The sequence below is a fragment of the Schistocerca piceifrons genome, chromosome 2 (assembly GCF_021461385.2).
Source record: "Schistocerca piceifrons isolate TAMUIC-IGC-003096 chromosome 2, iqSchPice1.1, whole genome shotgun sequence".
NCBI lineage: Eukaryota > Metazoa > Arthropoda > Insecta > Orthoptera > Acrididae > Schistocerca > Schistocerca piceifrons.
The window spans coordinates 85,319,352-85,338,099 of NC_060139.1; positions in this window are offsets into that span (position 1 = coordinate 85,319,352).

Consider the following 18,748-nt stretch of genomic DNA (forward strand, 5'->3'; position numbering starts at 1 on the left):
AGCGAATTTGTGGAAGATTTTTGCGTTTGTGGCTCATATGTAGCAAAATTGTGGAACTGGTTACTTCTGTGTTGCGAAAATGTTTTATTGCTTGTCATGTTTTATTATCACCAATGTGTAATTTTCCCTTCACCTACAGTTTTTCCCTTCAGCTACAGTTATAGTAGTTTGATAGGTAAATGAATATTCCATTACATACAAATTTTCTGCGTTCCACATTCACTGATCTGACTGAAAGTGTAGTGAAGGATACTTAACGGTGTTGAGTAGATATACGACGTATTTCTGGAAAAGATCAGGTCTTATGCTGTTAACTATTTTTTCTTCTTAAAAGAAAACGTTTCTCTTCAGTAAATATCCGTAGGTTAGAAGAGAATCCCAAGTAAATCGTCCTGTAATGAACCGTTTCACACCTCTCAGGGTGGTTAAGAAGCTGAAGAAAGGCAAACGTGGCGTCATTTCTTACTTAGTGCCGATTTTTATGGCACTTTATGTGTCTCCTTTGCAAAAACTGTCGCAAATCAATATAAAAGATATAATTCGCACTCATCCTGTGTCGTATTTCTAAGTGTAGCTTTCTGCCCGCTTAGAAGCCTGGTCAACAAAGACCAAAAAAAGGGTACAGTGGTAGGCGGTAGGTCATGAACAATATACAAAAAAATACCCACCTGTATGGTGTGAGCCTTGGTGGGGGGCTGGGGGTCTTTAGAGGTCATTTTTTTACACTTTTCTTGAATAACTCAAAAACCGCGGCTTCTAGCAAAAATGTTTACCAGTACAAAATTAAACTAAAATAAATATCCTAGAAAAAGGTTGTCCAGAGCTAACAGTTTTTGCGTTACAGGGGATGGGAAAACAGCAAATTACTACAATGTTTTAATTGTATAAATAGAGCTATGTTGGAGGATACACTGTGTTCGGGGGATGTGACTGTTGGCAGTTTGAGGGAGGGGGAATGAGAGTGGAATTTTCAGGGAAGGTAGATCACCAGAAAGAGGTCACTTACTACCACCATTTGTGCATCTGCAAAGCGAAGAGCAAAAACGTAAGTCTCCACTCTGCCACGCGTAGTGTCCCCGCGGTTTGAGGCGCCCTGCCACGGATTGCGTGGCCCCTCCCGCCGGAGGTTCGAGTCCCATCGGGCATGGATGTGTGTGTTTTGTTCTTAGCATACGTTAGTTTAAGTTAGTTTAAGCAGTGCACAAGTATAGCGACCGATGATCTCAGCAGATTGGTCCCTTGGAAATTCACACACATCTGAATATCTGAATATCAGTCTCCACTCTCTTTACACAACTGCGTCGCAGGAAACAACTACACGCTGTTTCACAATCATACCGACCCTCCCTTGTAAATCACTCGTGACACAGTGCACAGACACACCTGGTGAGTGTTTATTTTCCACAAAATGCACTGGGCACAGACACGTCTGAAAAATATTTATTCTCCACAAAATGCGTTAAGACTAAATGGAATACAGATGTTAGTTATTAATAAAACTACACACACGAAGAGAATTTACGTGAATCTCATCATTACCTGTAGGGAAACTGATTGTACAATAATCATCCTGTAGGGCTCTTGTGGCTTTTTTCTGGGAAAGGTCCGTTCCCCCACAAGGGAATTGCTCGCTCTTCAGTGTACGCACGGAATAGACGAATATGCCATCCGCAGCATTTCCTGTCCTGTCCTGTTGTGTAGGTGGACAAAAACTTCTCTGTGCTCATGTTTAAATAGTGTATGATGTTGGTATTCTTGGTAGTCCAAAGACGAACAAGCAGAACGGGAAAGTATCATAAAAACAGCTGCCACTATAATCTTAGAAGATACAGAGTCAATGGCATATGACAGTCATTTTTTTTTCCAGCTTGTGACAAATTCTGTAGTGGAGCTGAGCAAATGGTACCTCATGCACTCTGTGTCTTCATGGACTGCATTTCAGGGAAGAAAAGGACAAAACAGAAAATTGAAAAGAAGCTACCATTCTTCCTCGATCATTCACATCACCTATGCTACATGCTGTCCCTCCTCATTTACAACGAACCGTGGATCAAAAAATTTCATCAGTCCACTTGCTGGATGGGGATTCAGTAGAACATATTATGTAGCATGACACCTTGAGCTACCAACTGTCTTCAAAACTGAAGAGCCTGCCCCAACTGGATGATTTTGTTAATATATATATATATATATATATATATATATATATATATATATATATATATATATATATATACAAAGTTGATTTCAGCTTCTGTATTACGACAGCTGGAATACTCTTCACTGCATAGGGGGCATTAAATGTATAACGTCAACCTCAGCTATCATACAATCTGAAGAGATCCAGGATCTTAAATCGGCTCCCTTTGCCAAAGAATTTGGCTACCTGTGTGTCATGAAAATTCAATTATTTGAACACCAGACAAACAACTCATTACGACAGCTTACTGCCATTCACTTGAAAATGTGTAACTCCATTCCATCTGTTATATTAACACCAAGCATAGCAGATACGCTGTGGATGTGTGGTAATTAGCTCCATTCCGTACAGTAGTACGTGTACGAATGATGCACTGTTAGTCGATCTGAAAGATGATGACGATGATGACACAATTGTTGATTTTTGAACTGTACCCATTCAAGATAAGGTGTTATTTTATAATAAATGTTGTAGATTTTCTTATTTCTAAGTTCGATGGTTTTAATTGTATACAATAAAACACTGTTTTTAAGAACTTGCGATTTTTTCCTCACTACAATGCGGGAAGTATTAGTTCTTGAGAAAAAATGAATAGGATCTTATTCGTAGGAAACTTAATACGGTTTAATTTTGCACTGGGTAACATTTTCGATAGAAGCCGCGACTTTCTAGCTATTCAAGAAAAACTTAAAAAGTGAACTTTAAACGACTCTCAACCCCAGTGCTCACACCCAACAATAGAGTATTTTCTGTTTGTTATTCGTGACACTTTCACCTACCACTGTGCAAAAATTTGCTATTTCATAAATTTTTTCCCGTAATTTTCCTTCGTTGGCTGAACTATGGACCTCTGCTGTAGTAATATACACACATCAGAAAAAGTTTTGCATCACCCCGATTCCCAGAGCTCCTGAAGATGGATGTTGACTGTGGGTATTGTATCACACAGTCCCTTTGACTGTTCAGAAATGTCACTAAACCTGCCCAAAGATGTAAAAAACCATGCATGAGCAGCGCCTGTTGGACGGAGGGGGTCCGACTCCCAATCAGTTTCAGTCATTCCACCAGGATGGAGCTACATGGCTCGTGTTGTCTGTAGTTGAACCACGCCTAGACGGTCAATACCGCGGTTGGATCGCATCTGCATTGTTACTTCGGGCCAGGAAGGGCTCTCAACAAATCGAGTGAACCAAATCGATGTTGTTCAGACATCGAGGAGAAACAGAGAGACAGGAACTGTCGATGACGAGCCTTGATCAGACGGCCCAAGGGCTACTTCTGCAAGTTGATGACCGCTGTCTACGGATTATGGCTCAGAGGAACCCTGACAGCAACGCCACCAGCTTGAATAATGTTTTTCGTGCAGCTACAGACGTCGTGTTACGACTCAAACTGTGCGCAGTAGGTTGCATGATGCGCAACTTCACTTCCAATGTCCACGGCGAGGTCCACTTTGCATCCACGACACAATGCAGCGCGGAAGAAATGGGCCCAACAACATGCCGAATGGTCAGGATTGGCATCATGTTCCCTTCACCGATGAGTTTCGGATATGCCTTCAACGAGACAATCGTCGGAGTCGTGTTTGGAGGCAACCAAGTCAAGTTGAAGGCCTTAGACTCACTGTCCAGCGAGTGCAGCAAGGTGGAGGTTCTCTGCTGTTTTGGGGTGGTACTATTTTGTGGTCATGGAGAGCGCCGTAACGGCTGTACGATTTCTGATTGCCATCCTCTGACCGATAGTGCGGACATATCGGCAGCATATTGGCGAGACATTCGTCTTCATGGACGACAATTTGCGCCCCCATCGTGCACATCTTGTGAATGATTTCCTTCAGGATAACGACATTGCTCGACTAGAGAGGTCAGCATGTTCTCCAAGCATGAGCCCTATCGAACATGCCTGGAATAGATTAAAAAGGGCTGTTTATGGACGACATGATCCACCAACCACTCTGAGGGATCTACGCCAAATCGCCGTTGAGGAGTGGGGCAATCTAGACCAACAGTGCCTTGATGAACTTATGAATAGTATTCCATGACGAATACAGGCATGCATCAATATAAGAGGACGTACTACTGGTTGTTAGAGGTTCCGGTGTTTACAGGAATCTGGACCACCACCTCTGAAGGTCTCGCTGTATAGTGGTACAACATGCAATGTTTGGTTTCATGAGAAAAAAAAATGGCGGAAATAATATTTATGTTGATCTCTATTCCCATTTTCTGTACAGGTTCCGGAACTCTCGAAACCTAGGTGATGCAAAACTTTTTTTGATGTATGTGTAACAAAAATGAGCAGCAATGTCGGGACTGTACGTGTTGGACTGTGGTATCACTGCTGCATGGTGGTAACAGACCGACTGGGTGACGCTGACTGGGCTACGCCGGCTTGATGAACAAACTTTTACCCATTGAACAAATTCTAGAGTTCACGGGAGCTTATTGTTTCTTTAATTCCTAAGTTACCGTCGAGTGAAGGAAATTGAACTCAAACATAAGTCCTCCCTGAAAAAAAGTCTTGGAAGCGCACTTGGTAATTGTGAGACGTTTGATCGCCTAAAAATTGTCTGCGCTGAACACTTGCTAAATTGTATCCTTTCCTCGTTAATGGTCGTCGGTTAACGACACTTGCCCGGCATACCGAGAACTCACGCCACTGAGTTACTACCGCACTGAGGAAAATAGCGCCTCGTCACCTGGAAAGTGACGGCAGTCTGCCGTGAACCGTGTACGAGGCCCGGTGGGAGGTCGCAGTTATCTCCGGGACGTGACGCACCTGGCGCATAGTCAGCCGACCTCCGCACAAACGGGCTAGAAGCACGCGACCATCGCTGCACCAGCTACTTACTACTGCCTGTCAGCCGCCACATTAACGTTAGCACACTACAAGTCGTTCATTTCGAGCAGTCATGTGACACGTGCCATCAATTATTCGAATAAGATTGAGACACTTACGTTTCCCTGCGCACCTCCATGGGATCATTGTGTAGCTTCTCCCATACGCAACAAACGTCAAGAAGGTGATACAGACCATTACATCATTTTGGGATGTGGAAAAACCGTGCAAAACTACGGATTCTCAAGCAAAAAATTATTAAGACACTATTTATTCATAAAAAAACTTGGAACTATCGGTGTAACAGTATGTTACTTGCAAGAAAAGGCTGTATATCTAGGTCGTATCAAATACGGAATAACCTTGCGTCTTGGAGCGCTCTTTTGAGACGGGGAGGCGTGCTCGAGGATTTACAACGAGGGTCGGTGTACCGACCTGCTAGGCTGTGGTTTTTGGGTGGTTTTCCACATCCCACTACGTCAATACTGGGCTGGTACCCAAATGATTTCCGGCCGTTGTGGCCGATCGGTTCTAGGCTCTTCAGTCCGGAACCGCACTGCTGCTACGATCGCAGGTTCGAATCCTGCCTCGGGCATGGATGTGTGTGATGTCCTTAGGTTCATTAGGTTTAAGTAGTTCTAAGTCTAGGCGATTGATGACCTCAGATGTTAAGTCCCACAGTGTTTAGAGCCATTTGAACCCAAACGATTATCAAACATTTAGAAGAACTTTGCTCACTTCCACATGAATAACACTATGCGCAGGCTGTTGGAGTAAACATATTTGGTCCTGGTGAGGGGTGACGGTGTAATGGGGTGGCGACAGGAAGGGCATCAGGCCATCCCTTAAACTAACCACACGAAATCCGTTAGTAATCATGCGGACCATGAGCCGATATGGGACAAAACCTTACGAAGAAGAAGGAGTATGAAACACTGATATTGTTAAACTTATTTGTAATACTATATAAACACAAGATGAAGTTTAAAGTTGTTACCAGCTATCTCGAAACGTTCTTGACCGATTAACTTCAAACTTTTCAGGATACTCTAATAACCGTTCGAACAGACGTAGGCTACACATTTATTAATGTTTATGGTGTATAAAAGTATATATAGTATATGAGAGGGACACGTTTTTAGCAAAATTCTCGGAAAATTCTTGACCGATTTAGGTTCAATTTTTACTGGTAGTCTAACAAAAGTTCAGACAGACATGAGCTACACGTTTTTAGTACACAAGGCGTTCAAAAACACTGCCGAATACTTTGAGGAATGGTAGTACTCGTCGCAACAAGAAAAATAAGTACAATAAATATGGGTCATGAAACGCATTCTTTCCGAGATAAACAGGTTTTTAGAGGAAGGGCTACGGGATGCTTGGTTGAGGATAATAACGCAGTCGTTACAATGGTGCTCCGTCAAATCTGTTTGCGGGTTATTACGATGTCTTATTCACAGTACTTTACCTACCATTGGGGGGTCTGAAGTCATTTGTGTGGCTCGAGTCGTGTTGTAGGCTACGATAGTTTTCGTCGTTTTTGTGTTGTAACCTCCCCACTATTTCTTGTTTTTGTATGAAATGTAACCAACTTTACCTTCCTCTCTACATATTACCTAAACTATGTACCACCAAGTGTTATTCCACTTAGAATCGTATGCTAACCTTTGGCTATACAAAACTTTATTTGAACAGAGCTGCAAATGATCTGAATACAGCTTCTCTTTATATTACATGCGCAACTGAAGTAAAAAATTATCTGGCCTTTATCACAATTTCCACTTATTGACGACATTGTCGCAGATTTCTCGAAAGCACAACAGCAAACAGCAAGCAGGCAACGCCTAAGCTAGATTTCTGTTTCTAAATAAATACTCAAATTGTTGCATAGTGATAAACAGTGGGATGGGGAGAGTAATTACTCGTTTGAAATTATATTCCAAGACAACGGTTCTAGAATGAAATATATACTCGAAAAACAGAGTAAAACTTTTCGCATGATCTTCACACGTAACATTGGTCTGAACAATACTGTGCTTAACAAAGTGAACACTCATTTGAAAAGGTACAATGTTACCAGCAAATATTTAAAAAATCAAACAGCTTAATCACTTAATATGTTAATTCATAACTCAGGGAAGTGGGGCGCTGTTTCTGTGAGCTCTGAGCAAGTGAACAAAGGTAACTAGGTGACAATAATCATTTCTACAAATGAGGTAGGCAGTGCTGTAGTTTTACCTCAAACTTCTCTTAAAAAGTAATAACATTATTCAAAATCCTTATTTCTTCCGCCTTCCAATATATCTTATTCATCCTTGCTGTCCTTTATAATAATGCTGTGTCATGACAAGACCAAAGATTGTCTAGCAGTAAGGTAACTTGCTTTCCCTCTCTTACGTGCACATCGATAACGTAGAAAAATCAAAATTACATGTCCACCTTACAGTGTGCTTTACTGTACAATATTGTCAGCCCTGGGTACGTGTCATGGTGTTTTACCTACTTCCAAACGCCGAATAATTTATGTGTTTACTGATATCGCGGTGTTTTTACGTACAAATGGCGTGGTAAATTTTCTTTCTTTCACCACTTGTTAACAATGAAAGCCTTCTACTCGATAAGCGAAATGGTGGTTGTGATATTCCACCGTAGGTTTGCAAATGGACATAGCCTGCGAGCCCGTGGCCTCTACGCTGAAAAATATCTACAGCCCTAAGTGCCCTCTGATAAGCTGTTTGGCAGACCATTCGGTGGAAGAAGCCCCTGGGACCAGTGTGCGACGATTAGCAGCAGCAGAAGGTGTGTCTCATTCTTTTATCTAGGGGGTACATCATAAACACCTGCTGTACCCAAATCATCTACAGCGCGTTCAGGCCCTATGGCTACAGCATCATCATGGCCGAGGGCTGTTATGTCATTGTCTGTTGCGGAAGTGTGCTCCAAATCCACTGTTCACATCCAAGACTTGTCCGGCCCCGGTAGCTGAGTGGTCAGCGTGACGGAATGTCAATCCTAAGGTCCGGGTCGGAGATTTTCTCCGCTCAGGGACTGGGTGTTGTGTTGTCCTACTCAAGTGGCGTCAACGCGAAAGACCTGCACCAGGTGAACGGTCTACCCGACGGGAGGCCCTAGCCACACGACATTTCATTTTTCATCCAAGACTTTTTTTTACCGACGAGGCAGGGTTCACAAGAAATGGTGTTGTGAATTTCCATAACCAGCATGTATGGGCAGATGTAAATTCCTAAGTAATGCGGGAAAGAGGACATCAGCACCGATTCTCAATCAACGTATGGCCAGGCGTACTTGCCGATACATTAGTGGGGTCATAAGTGCTACCATAAGGTTAACTGGACTTTCTCATTAATGTATTGCCTACGTTGCTGGAGGTTGTGCCATTGCAGTACTGAATATAAAGGGGATTCATGCATGACGGCGCATTAGCACACTTACGTCGCAAAGTGCGCCAACATCTGACGCAGACATTTCCGGAACGCTGGGCTGGTCGATGGGGCCCCATACTTTGACCTGTTCGTTCCCCAGACCTCAATCCCATAGTTCTTTGGTTGTGGGGACACTTGAAAGACTTGGTCTACGCCAGGCCGATCGACGATGTGCGGACAGTACAGGGTCGCGTCTTTCATGTGTGTCAGCAGGTGCTGTAACAACCGGGTATACTTCAAACGGTGCGTCATTCATTAGGTAGAAGGGCTGTGGGGTGCATTGTCTCGAATGGATGTCACATTGAACACCTCCTGAAAGCATGTGTTTATCGCAGAAAGTATGTGTTTCCAGATCCTTGTTTATTGGACTTATCTCAGAAAGTATGCATTTCTAGGCCCATGTTTTTCTTCGTTTCTATGAGTGCTGCCACCTCTCAAAGTATTCGACACATTTTGTTACACCGTCAGAAGACAAGTCGTAGTTTAAGGCTATTTCCAGAAATCTTGAAAAGTTCGTGACTGATTTACTTCACATTTTTACACGATACTCAAACGTTCAGACAGACACTGACCAAATATTTTTTATAATATATGCGGCATATAAATCTACACTACTATATAGGATGAATCACCCCAATCTCGCAAATACTGCTGAAATGGAAAGTGCTATTAATGTGCGATTTTTACAGAATGGATTAGTTGTCAGGGGTTCGTATTGTTAGCCAGTCAACAAACTGTAATAATACTTTAAAAATTGTACTTTTAAGCAACCATAGACTTTCTTTAATGGGACAGTACCTATTGACATTAAAAAACTACAAGTAGGGTAAATTAGAATGTCAATGGTTTTGGTTTCAGGATTCTAGTGCGAGTCGCTTGTGAGATAACGCGTTTAGAAAAGTTCGCGCAGCAAAACTTGTACAATATTTGTGATAGCAAACACTAAAGAACAACAAAGTGCATACAATAGTTAAGTCGATTCTGACTAGTAACGAGACAACTTACCATCACAGGCTGTCTTGAAAATGATCAACAGCAGCTCACTATACGCTTACGGTCTGGTATGGAACGACTGCTACACACGTGCTAGCATTTCAGCGGGGATGTCCGAGCAGGCTGCAGTAATACGTCACTGCATACCATCAGATGTAGCTGGTATGTCCTTGAAAACAGCGTCTCTCAGCTTTCCGCTACAAAAACGTCTACAGGCGTCAAATCCGTGGTATGGGCTGTCCAAGGAACACCCACTCCACATCGAATCCAGGGGGTTGGAAATAATTCGTGAAGACATGCTGTAGTACTTCATGCGCTGTGGGATAAACAGCCATCATGTTGGTACCACAGGTTCCTCCAAGTCTGCAGAGGAACGTTTTCTAGCATCCATGGAAGATGGTCTGTTAGGAGGCTGCGATATATGGGCGCATTCAGTATTCATTCCACGGAAACTGGCCTATGACCTGATAGTGTCCCACACCACACGTTTACACGCCACTGATGCTGATGTTCTACTTGACCAAGCCAATTCAATAGCGTATGTTACGGCGGTTTTCCTGGTCCTGATTGGTAAATGTCGCTTCATTACTAAAGATACAAGATACATGTGGAGCATCCAATCGTAATTCCCATATACAGAAGTTAACACGACTGTCATAATAGTTTCCATGCAGCTCTTGATGAAGAGGGGTGTGTGAGGAGTGAAATCGATGTCGATGGAGAAGGAATAGGACACTTGCTTGAATCAAGCCACTTCCTCGAACGATTGCAAGGGAGGTAATGCGCATCAACTGCAAAAGCAGCAACGACATTAATTTACCACTCTTCTGTCTTCACATTTTTACTTCCGTTACGTTGTCTAGGTGCTACACTGCCACTTGTAACTGGTTTAGGGAGGTTGATAAATAACTGCCGAGATGTTTGAGGCTATTGGGATATCCTGCCGCATACAACGTACAAGAACGAACTGTGTTCTTCCTACACTCTCTGTACATAATGTGCATGTCAGCACTCTCTGCTTTGGTAAGTCGCATGGTCCACTCATGACCTACTGCTTGGATTGTCACAGGCTAACTGACTACCAAATCGCATAGCACTCAAGGAAGACACAAACACAGTATAGGCAAACAAACAAACATCGTCCCTACAACTATGCGGGTTGAATGGCACAAAAAAGTTTCGGCGAGGAAACTTTTCACAACAGGATATCTCATAAATGACTTGCACTAGAATCTTGCAGCGCACACCACTGATATTCTAATTCTACTAATTTTAGTCTGTTAGTGTCAACGGGCATTTTTCCATTAAAAAAGTCTATGTTTGCACAAAAAATACACTTTCTAAATATTATTAGACTCTGTTTACTGGCTAACAATACGAGCCTCTAACTACTAATTCATTGCAGGAAAATCACACATCGACAGCACTTTCCATTTCCGCAATATCTGCGGTGCACGTTTTTGGTGATTAACCTTGTATAAAGAGAAGTCGTTATTTAAAGTTGTTACCAAAAATCTCGAAAAGCTTTTGATCAGTTTGCTTCAAATTTTTACACGCTGATTTAATAAACTTTCGGACAGACACGTGATAAACATTAAAACAAACAAACTACGCATATTTTTGATGTATGTACCAGATAATTACACATATCTGTCTATACTTTCCCGTGTAAAGGTAAGTCACTGATTAACGTTGTTAGAAACACTCTCGAAAAGTACCTGGCCGATTTAATCCAAATTGTTCACGATTCGCTAACAAGCGTTCTGAAGGATGTAGACTACACGTTTTCTTTTTAAATATACAGGATGTTTCGGAAGTGAGGATGAGCATTCAGAGATTTGACAGGAATGATCATTCGAAACAAAAAAGTCAAGTACACATGGGCTCTAAAACGCATACCTTAAGAGCTATGGGCAGTTCTCCATCTTCGATTCTCTGAAACAAATCTCTCTACTCCAAGCTCTTTGCTTTCCATATTTTGGGAAGTGGTGGTATGGAGAAAAATGAGGGAAAGAATGTCCAGGAAACATGTGATCTAAAACGGATACTTTAAACGTTATGAGCACTTGTTCATTAGAAGAGTTGTGTTTCAAAGTAGCGAAGACGAACAAGCGCTCGCAGCTCTTGAGGTATGCATTTTAAGGCCTATGCTAACTGGACATTTGTTTCTTGCTTTGTCCACACTACCACTTCCGAAAATATGACAAGCAAAGAGCTTGCAGTAGAAGACATTTGTTTCACAGTATCGAAGATTAAAAATTGCTCATGGCAAAACTCTACCATCTGGTGAGCAAGATGTATGAGACAGGCGAAATACCCTCAAACTTCAAGAAATATATAATAATTCCAATCCCAAAGAAAGCAGGTGTTGATAGATGTGAAAATTAAGGAACTATCAGTTTAATAAGTCACAGCTGTAAAATACTAACGCGAATTCTTTACAGACGAATGGAAAAACTGATAGAAGCCGATCTCGGCGAAGATCAGTTTGGATTCCGTAGAGATGTAGGAACACGTGGGGCAATACTGACCTTACGACTTATCTTAGAAGAAAGATTAAGGAAAGGCATAGCCACGTTTCTAGCAGTTTTAGATTTAGAGAAAGCTTTTGACAATGTTCACTGGAATATTCCCTTTCAAATTCTAAAGGTGGCAGGGGTAAAATACAGGGAGCTAAAGGCTATTTACAATTTGTACAGAAACCAGATGGAAGTTATAAGAGTCGAGGGGTATGAAAGGGAAGCAGTGGTTGGGGAGGGAGTGAGACAGGGTTGTAGCCTCTCCCTGATGTTATTCGATCTGTATATTGAGCAAGTAGTAAAGGAAACAAAAGAAAAATTCGGAGTAGGTATAAAAATCCATGGAGAAGAAATAAAAACTTTGAGGTTCGCCGATGACATTGTAATTCAGTCAGAGACAGCAAAGGACTTGGAAGAGCAGTCGGAATGGACAGTGTCTTGAAAGGAGGATATAAGATGAACATCAACAAAAGCAAAACGAGGATAATGGAGTGTAGTCGAATTAAGTCGGCTGATGCTGAGGGAATTAGATTAGGAAATGAGACACTTAAAGTAGTAAAGGGTTGTTATTTGTGGAGCAAAATAACTGATGATGGTCGAAGTAGAGAAGATATAAATGTAGACTGGAAATGGCAAGGAAAGCTTTTCTGAAGAAGAGAAATTTGTTAACATCGAGTATAAATTTAAGTGTCAGGAAGTCGTTTCTGAAAGTAATTGTATGGAGTGTAGCTATGTATGGAAGTTAAACATGGACGATAAATAGTTTCGACAAGAAGAGAATAGAAGGTTTCGAAAAGTGGTGCTACAGAAGAATGCTGGAGATTAGATGGGTAGATGACATAACTAATGAGGAGGTATTGAATAGGATTAGGGAGAAGAGAAGTTTGTGGCAAAACTTGACAAGAAAAAGGGACCAGTTGGTAGGACATGTTCTGAGGTATCAAGGGATCACAAATTTAGCATTGGAAGGCAGCGTGGAAGGTAAAAATCGTAGAGGGAGACCAAGAGGTGAATACACTAAGCAGACTCAGAAGGATGTAAGGGGAAAGTACTGGGAGATGGAGAAGCTTGCACAGGATAGAGTAGCATGGAGAGCTGCAACAAACCAGTCTCAGGACTGAAGACCACAACAACAACACATGGCTCTTAAGGTATGCGATGTAGAACCCATGTTTATTTGACCTTTTTGTTTCGAGTGATCATTCCTGTCATATCCCTGAATATTGACCGCCACTTCTGAAACACCCTCTATATGATATATAAATGTATACCTATTACATAAAGGGGAAATTTTTTTTAGCCAAAATCTCGAAAAATTCTTGACCAACTTTGTTCTAATTTTATATGGTACTCTAATATACTTTCGGATGCACAAAGGCTAAATATTTCTCTGTTACACATGGTAATAATTGTATGTATAATACATAAAGGGGTAATGTTGTTAGCAAAAATCTCTTATTGTTCCTGACCTTTTTAGTTCGGAATTTTATATGATACTCCAATATGCTATTGGATGGACACAGGCTACATATTTCTTTAACACATGTGGTACATATATAAACATAAATGGGCAATATGTTAGCAAAAACCTAATAAACTTCTTCACCGATTTACTTCAAATTTTTATATGATAATTTAATAAACATTCGGATGGATTTAGGCTACACATATATATATATATATATATATATATAAAACGCAAAAGTTTAAAAGTTGTTAGTAAATGTCTTGAAAAGTTCTTAATCGACATTTTTCCAATTTTTACACTGTATGAATAAACTTTTGGACAGATATAGGCCATATACATTTTACATGTATGTGGTATATAAATAAATATGTAAAAAAAAGAGTAAACGTTAGTGAGCAAAAAATATTGGGAAGTTCTTGACAAATTTAATTCAAATATTTACTTGATAATCTGATATACATTTGCATGGATGCAGGCTACATATTAATTCAATTTATGTGGTATTTAAATGTATATATAGTTGCACAAAGGGGAAACGTAATGTGTAATGGCGAAATGTTGTTAGCAAAATCTTCCAAATGTTCTTTAACGATTTACTTCAAGTATTTAGACAGTACTCTAATAATATTTTAAACATATGTAATATAAAGTATATATGTAATATATAAATGTGTATTTAATATAAAAGGGAAAATGTTGTTTACTTCAAATTGTCTCATAACACATTACTAAGATTCAGGCGGAAACAGGCTATGTATTTTTTTAAACAACTATGTACAGTTTTTCTGTACAGAAAATCTGTTGAAACCAACTGCAAAAAAGAAACTGCTGTGCTGTGAAAGTATACAGTTTTATTTTCTTTCTTGCAGCCAGTTTTAACTTAGATATCAGGGCATTAAAACCAATAGATACATTGTTTATCCCACATACATTCTATCTCCTTATACATTACTTTAAACAAAACGTGTATCCACAACAGCATGTTTCTTTGTTTTCTACGCTGCAGTTAGTTTTAAGAGGAAACACGAATGTTGGTTATCGACTTACGATTAAAATATTATTATGGTATCTGAATCATCTGAACTTTGCTATCCTACACGTTCAAAGATTATAAGAAATACTACCATTGAAGGTACTATTCTTACAGATCCAGCAGCTGGCGAGCGCTCTGCTGTACCCCTTATATTAATGATCCCAAACGATTTATCCATTCATTTTAAATCACTTCGTTTCCCAACTGAGGTTTCGTTTGCAATAACAATAAACATGTGTCAAGGTCAGAGAGAGAGGGAAAGATGAGATGGACTGAGACAGGGGAAAAGAGGAAATGGACAGACGAATGAAGAGGAGCTGGAGAGAGACTGGGGGGGGGGGGGGGGGGAGGAGGAGGAGATCGTCTGCGAGAGGACAGAAGAGGAGGAGATGGACAAAGAGAAGGGGCAGGTGTGATGGATGAAGAGAGGGGAAGAAGAAGATTAGGAAGTACATACAATTTCCATAGATATTTAGCAATTGCAAAACACTGCCGAGCTCACTAGCATATTTATAAAATAGATGTATACTAAAGATTTTGCTGTTTTACCTGACTTTAATAAGCAGCTGTAATAGCTGTGTTCATATCAGGAAAGAACCAATAAAATAAAAAAAAAGTTCCTTCGTGTGTGAGATAGATTGTTTGGTGTTCATATTTCAGACCTTGTACTGTTGTTTCGCTTATTTATTCCATTTAAGAAGTCCTGGAATTCTTTCACTGAGGATAGAAATGTTATCAGCGAGTCCTGTTATTGATATTCCTCCATCCTGTGTATTAATTCCACGCCGTTAGCCTTTCTTTAATTTTCGTCACGGTTTTTTCGATGTGTAGAATACTATCCATACCTTACATCACTTGTTACAACAGGTAAAGTTAAAAATTCACCTGACCCTTTGGCCAGTCACATCGCAGAAATTTTACTGAGTTTATTTAATTTTTGTAGCTCACAGTTCTGAATCTGCTGAATTAGTATTGTCAGATGAAAATAGACAAATTTTTATAGGATATTAGTAAATCATAATGGATATTAATGCTGTGGTCAGCTACACATCTACAATTTCTATTGATAGAAAGTGAGTAACGTTAATTTTTGGACATTATGAAACTTTTACTTTGTAGCAATATAACTTTATTCTTAACAAAACAAACAAAAACCGACGAAATAAAGCTATGCCTTGTAAATAAAACCATAAACTTTTTATAACTTACTAAAGTTCTTTAATAATAAGACTGAAATGAAACATGGTCCTATTTAAAAAAAAGGTTCAAATGGCTCTGAGCACTATGAGACTTAACTTCTAAGGTCATCAGTCCCCTAGAACTACTTAAACCTAACTAACCTAAGGACATGAGACACATCCATGCCCGAGGTAGGATTCGAACCTGCGACCGTAGCGGTCGCACGGGTCCAGACTGTAGCGCGATAGAACCGCTTGACCACGGTCCTATTTTCACATTACTTTAACATTCAGACAGAATTAATTATTTCAAGAGAATTTTTTGTGAAAAATCGATCTTTCAGTACGTTTTCGGACAGCCGTTATGTAGTACATTTCTTTCAAACGATGCGGCATATTGCTAATGATCTTTTTTTTTTTTTAAAAAAAAATAGTCGGTACATAGACAGTCCAATTCTTCTTTTAATCGAAACTTCAAACGTTCTTTGGAAGATTTTGGTATTTTTCCAGTACTTCGTTCTAGTTCTCCCCACACATTCTCAATAGGGCTGAGGTCTGGTGACTGAGGTGATGGCTGTAAGACTTTCGGCCAATTGGAGAACAAATATTTCTGCACAGTGAGGGCCTCACATTCCGGGTCATTGTCCTGGTAAAACTTAAGCGTGTTTGATATCCCCAGTTTTCAGCAATTATACGTCAATTGTTTTCAATATGTTCAGATAGACATGCACCGTTGCCCGGTACAAATGTGGATATATAGCCCCAGACAAGAGCGCTGTTACCTCCATACTTTACAGTCGGCTTAAATTTGTGAGTTTAAATTCTTTATTCATCTTCCACCTCACCACCATTCTTCCATCCAACCCAAAAATGATAAATTTACTTTCGTCGCTAAAAATGACGTTGATCCACCATGTTTCTTCCTTCGTAATAAACGCTTTAGCAAAGTTCAATCTCTTCTTTCAGTTCGGTTCATTCACATACGATTTTTTCCTATCCACCATCTTTCACTGCTCTGAGTATCGTTTGAGGATATATCTTCTTTCCAGTCTCGTTTAGAAGCTCACTTGCTAATCTGGGTGTACGAGCTTAGAATCATTCTCAACTTTTCGTATTGGATTACTCTTGCCAAATACATCCAACTTCTTTGGTTGGTCCTTTTGAGGCATAGACTCTATACGATCCTCGTTTTAAAATCGACTGACGTTATCTGCCACAATACTCTTACTCATGTTGAGCATGGCAGGAATTTGTCTACATGAGTTACCTTTCTCGTTATGAAAAATCACAAGCTGTCGTGTGTCAAAACGGGTAATAGTTTTGCGTGGAATTGTACCGTTTCGACTTTCTAACTTGGGGTGAACGCTCAAAACAAGTGCTCCAGTTCCAACTGTAGGACTATTGAAGGGAGTGAAAAATCTATCGGTGTTCTATTTAAATCGTATCTTTAACTGTTATAAGTTGTGTAAAAGACGTTCATACTATTACGAGGGTCACTTCAAAAGAAACGCACACTATTTTTTTTAAATCCATCTTTTATTCTACATGTTTGAAAGATTTACAGTGTGTAGATACATGCTTTAGGAACAATATTTTCATTTCTCCACATAATTTCCATCCTTCTCAACTGCCTTACGCCATCTTGGAACCAGAGCCTGTATACCCGCACGGTACAATTCTGGACCAACCTGTTGGAGCCACTGTTTGGCAGCGTGCACAAGGGAGTCATCACCTTCAAACCTTGTTCCACGGAGAGAATCTTTCAGTTTCCCAAAGAGATGATAGTCACATGGAGCCAGGTCAGGACTGTAAGGCGGGTGTTTCAGTGTTGTCCATCCGAGTTTTGTGATCGCTTCCATGGTTTTTTGACTGAAATGTGGCCGTGCATTGTCGTGCAACAGCAAAATGTCCTGCTTTTGCCGATGTGGTCGAACACGACTCAGTCGAGCTTGAAGTTTCTTCAGTGTCGTCACATATGCATCAGAATTTATGGTGGTTCCACTTGGCATGATGTCCACAAGCAAGAGTCGTTCGGAATCGAAAAACACCGTAGTCATAACTTTTCCAACAGAGGGTGTGGTTTGAAATTTTTTTTCTCGGGTGAATTTGCATGATGCCACTCCATTGATTGCCTCTTCGTTTCTGGTGAAAAATGATGGAGCCATGTTTCATCACCTGCCACAATTCTTCCAATACATTTATCTCCACCATTCTCGTACTGTTCCAAAAGTTCGGTGCATACCGTTTTTCCTGTTTCTTTGTGAGCCATTGTCAACATCCTGGGCACCCACCTGGCACAAACCTTTTTTAACGCCAACATTTTCAGTATTCTGCAAACACTTCCTTCCCCTATCCCAACGTAGCATGACAATTCGTTCACTGTAATGCGTCTGTCAGCAGTCACCAACTCGTTAACTCTCTGCACATTGTGTGGAGTGTGTGCAGTACGAGGCCTGCCGCTGCCAGGACAATCCTCAACATTCCCATGCCCGCTTTCATCACTAAACCTGCTTGCCCACCGACTAACTGTACTGTGGGCGACAGCAGCATCTCCATACACCTTTTTGTGGATGTTTCCCATTGTCTCGTTTTCACAGCACAGGAATTCAGTGACAGCACGTTGCTTCTGACGAACGTCCAGCGTAGCAGCCATCTTGAAGACATGCTGTGACGGCGCCACTCACGGGAACAGGTTAAACTAAGTTTGAAAACAAGCGGGAAGAATGTATCTACAAACTGTAAAACTTTCACACATGCAGAATGAAAACTGTATTTTTACAAAAATAGTGTGAATTTCTTTTGGAGTGACCCTCGTATTTACTGGACAGCTATCTTAATATAATACTCGAATATTTTTTATTTTTGTTTGTTAAGAGTAACTTTATGATGCTGCAAAGTAAAAATCTAATAGCGTCCGAAGATTAACGTTGCTCACAGTACTTCCTTTCCATCTCCTATCACTGTCACCTTCCCTCCCAATTTATTTTTTATGCACTCACCTGCTACTCATTTTTACATTCCTGTGCATATTTCAGTTGAATTGTATTTGCTGGGAAACTGAGAGTCAGGCTGTCGA